Genomic DNA, 4587 nt, shown 5'->3' on the forward strand with positions numbered 1-4587 from the left:
CTCTTCCTAAATCGCTGAAACACTTTTTATTTCTCCCACTGGAAGAACATTTTCATTTCTTCATGTTCAGTTAACACCTGTTATTAGACCTTAAATTTTTAGCCATTCTAAGAGGTGTTTAGTAGTTTCTCATTGTGGTTTTAATTTTCATTTTCCCAATGACCAATGACGTCAAGCAGTGTTTATAATGTGCATATTGACCATTAATGTATCTTATTTCATGACTATCTGTTGAACTTGTTGCCCATGTTTTATTGGGTTGCTTCTCTTATAATTAATTTCTTCACATTCTGAATTAAATCTTTTAACATGTATCTATATCTGAAGAATATTTCCCCATCTTTGAGTTGCCTTTCTATTTTTATCAGAATTTCTTTTGAAAATAAAAGATTTAAAATTTTGATGATGCTACTTAGTATGGCACCCTCTGCTTCTAGGTATAAGCTGTACTTAGTCTTGTCTGAAAAAGCATAAACTTGCCACGCTTCCTTTTATTAAAAGTAAATTCTAACTGACTCTGTGCTCTGTTACAATCTCTGCAACCTACTGTCTTCCTTTTGGATTTTTATGTCCCCAGTTACATATGAATTAATTATCATAGTAAATTCATTTTCAATTATGCTGTAAGGATGGACTATGGTAATTTACATTTTTAAATTTCTCTTATTTTGTACACATGTGCATGTACATGCACACACTGTAGGTTTTAGATATTAAGTTGTCTTGATTATTAGAGCTTTCCTTCAAAATTTTAATTGCAACTAAAATTTCACCAGCACATTGATGTTCACAAGAAAATAGTATCATTTATTGGTACTACAATTCCTGAAAAGTAGACATGAGAGGATTTAATTATAGTTCTACTATAAAAGATTTAAACAAAAAAGAGAGTCAGCAATTTTATTCAACTTGCGGCCAAATGAAAATGCAGGAAAACAGCAAATTAATACTCTTCCTGTTCTACTATGTTGATTATTTGTAGCTATTTTGCCCTTGGAAAATTTCAACCTATCTTAATTGAACTAAGAGAACTATTAACATTATAAAAGAGGAGAAATTGTCTATGCTGGGGAGTGAGTCAAAATTTTCAAAGAGTCAAAGAAAGAGAATCAAGTATGTATGTGAGTGTGCACGTGTGTGTGTGTGTATGTGTGTGTGTGCCTGTGAGACAGAGATGGGGAGGGGGCAATTGTTCGGGGACTGAGAAGTTGAGAATGGGGTTTTATTGGTGACTCAGATTTCAAAGTCTTAACAATGTGATCTAATTCATGAAATATATACACAATTTTACTTGTAATCCAAATGAGTGTCATAACTTTAGTGACAGCGGTATAAATTATCAGTGCACACATTCTGTAAATATTCTGTTTCCTATTATAGAGACATGATCGCAAGTAACACTTTGTGAAGAGTTTTGTGTAACTTTTGTTTTCTGGAAGTCACTGAAAGGATAAGGAGGATTTATAGGAGGTTTTTGAGCATTAGATAAACATTTCTTCCTCAAGATGTATTAATGAAGATTGAAACATTAATGAGAGATTTTATGAAGGTAAGTGCAGGTGTTGTAGGCCCACGCTTGTGTGTAATTCCAGTGCTTTGGGAGGCTGAGGCAGGAGGATCACCTTTGAGATCAGGAGTTAGACCAGCCTGGGCAATATAGCGAGACACCATCTGTAGAAAAAAAATTTTTTTTTAATTAGCCAGGTGTTGTGTTATGTATCTGTAGTCACAACTACTCAGGAGGCTGAAGTCAGAGGATCATTTGAGCCTAGGAATCGAGGCTGCACTTAACTATGACCGTGCCACTGCACTCTAGCCTGGGCAACTAAGCAAAACCCTGACAAAAAACCAAAACCAAAAACAAACAAACAAAAAAACTGGTAAGAATCATAGCAAATAAATTCCATCTTTGTGAGTCGACTCATCTGTTGGTGTATGGTAGCCTATCACATAGAATGTTTATATTCATGCGTACCTTACATTTTTATGTTGATTTATAATTACAAATTCCAGTGAAATGGATTTCACACAGCTCAGCTATGATACAGAGAAAAGCACAGATGTGACAAGTAGCTCTGTGAATTCACTTATTTTGTAATCATCTTGATCAACTAGATATTCTTGATGGCTCTAGTTCAGTGGTTGTCAACCCTGTCTGCACATTATTATCCCCTGGGGAGCAATTTTAAAATAGCAATGCCAGGAGATTCTGGGGGTTGTCAGGAACAGGGCTCATGTCATTTCAATTAGGTCTTTGGGTATATGGATTGTACAGACAGGACTGAAACTGCAGCTTGCTTTCTTTTCTTTTTTTTTTTTAAAGTGTGTTAAAGAGAAAAACAACATAAAAAAAGTCTCATTCATTTCATTCCCCCAAAAATATGAGTTTATGCTTTAATACTGCTGCTCAATTGCAATAGTGATTCACTTGGGAAAACAAGAGGTTTTAAATCAGAGATTGTGCAATGTAATAAAGGAGATTAGGTGTGTTTCTACTTAATTCACGAATAGAAGGGAGAAAAGCTCTGTACAGCTGTGAAGAAACTGCACATAGAAAAGAAAAGGTACATTATGGGGTAGAAATAACTATTTTCAGGATGGATACTATAAACAGTAAAAAGATAAGAATACAAATGTTTATATGATTGCTTTACCCATTCTTGTATTAGATTATTCATATTTCTTTCATAAGGGAGTTTGTCTCATAAAATGAAATGTAGCCATCTACTGAAGGAGTACTTCATAAAGGTTTTCTTTTGACCACCAAATTATGGAGCCAACAGGACCATACTTCAAGTATTTAGAATTTCAAGATACAATGATTTCCCACATTCCTTTTTAATGAATCATTGCATAGATAAGAGGGTAGAAAAAACACATTAATTCATAGAGAATAGGCAAACAGTCCACATACATTTAATCTTGAATTGGCAATGTTGTTCTGAAAAAAACACAAAACACAGATAAGGAGTAATGTTTTGGAAACTAGTAAGCTCAGCATCAAGAAATCTTTTCCATGTGTGATCCGTTCCACTGCAAGAAGCATCCATTGTAATTGTTTCAGAATGCTACATGTACACTATCTTTATGGGTCAGGAATATTGCTATAAGTTATCTTTGTTCTGTGAATATTGGCATAAAGATGTTATCAGCCTTTGTTCTCACTGGTTCTTTGTGATAATGTCTTTACTTATGTGTTTATATTACGTGTTTGAACCCCTTAAAGAACAAAGTGTGATATTTAATGAAGTATATATAGTCTTCTCTTAGGTTGTATCTATCCACTAAAAATAAAGTATATTCCCCTATTAATTCACATGACAAGATGCCCTGATCAATATTGCTCAAAGAGTTTTTTGTCATAAAGATCATGCTACACAGTAGCTGGTTTTCTACTTACATACATAGTTGCTTTCTCTGGATAACAGAGAATGGATAAATTAGTAATTTTTTTAATTATTTGTCTTTTGTTATACAATATACACATTTAGAGAAGCATAGAAAAAATGTAAGCACACATGAATTTTCATATTTAGATCATGTATATTTAAATTTGTCTAAACTGATTATATGAAACAGCTGATTCCCTTTATGCTTTGTACTGAGAAGATGCACCTTTAGAGAAAACAGTAAATCATTTTATCTTCTGAATGTTTGAAGTCAAATTGAGACTGCATCCTGGAAATAGCTAAGATCAGATTACCTCTTGGCAGAATCCAGTGCACGTTAGAAAAGCAGAACCCATTTTGCTGATAAAGGTTTTAGTAGAGGAATGAAATATAAATAAATTTTAGCTTAGGCTACTACAAAAAAAGATCAAATAATCAGAAGCAATAGCACTTTTTTCCTACCAGGTTCCCTATGGATTTTCTTTGTGATGAAGTCAGGTGGTTTGGAAGTACACACACAGAACTAAAATGAGCTGTGGCAACCTTGTCAGGCTGCATTCTACAGCCTCCTTTGTAGTCTGCTATATGAGTTGCCCTGGCCAAATATAGTTTTCTTAGGCTTCATCTAAGAGAATTAAAGAAAGGTGACCTCATTCCGCCAAAAATACTGCCTAGATGTGAATTTTCCCTTTACATCAGCCAATTTGCAAACTATAGAAAACTCTATTCAGAAAGAGCTGTGCAGGGACGATTCAGTCTAAACATGGCTTTCTTGAATTTGAACACTTGGAATCTTTTTGACAACAGAAGTTTGAGAAACTTTTTAAAATGCAATACTTTTTTTAAAGAATGGTTCAGAGAAATGCTAAAATTGCTATTTCTATTAAAGAAGTGGTCTTAGCAGAATGTTTTATTTTTTTAATTTGTTAAAATCCTGTTCATGTGTTTTAAGCAAAAAAGCTGAAACAAGAACACTCAGTATCTTCACTTATTCATAAAATTTTTAAATAGTACAAACAGAAATTATCTTATAAATACTATATTTTGATAATGCCATAAAGAATGTTATTTACCCCGTTTATTTTTGTAAACTAGAACACAGTACATGTGCAAACTAGGAATAACAGTACCTACCTCAAAGGGTGATTGTGACCATTTAATAAGCTGGGTCATGTGAAGCACTTAGAAGAGTGCCCAG

This window comes from Mandrillus leucophaeus, unplaced genomic scaffold (assembly GCF_000951045.1).
Source record: "Mandrillus leucophaeus isolate KB7577 unplaced genomic scaffold, Mleu.le_1.0 Scaffold267, whole genome shotgun sequence".
Lineage (NCBI taxonomy): Eukaryota > Metazoa > Chordata > Mammalia > Primates > Cercopithecidae > Mandrillus > Mandrillus leucophaeus.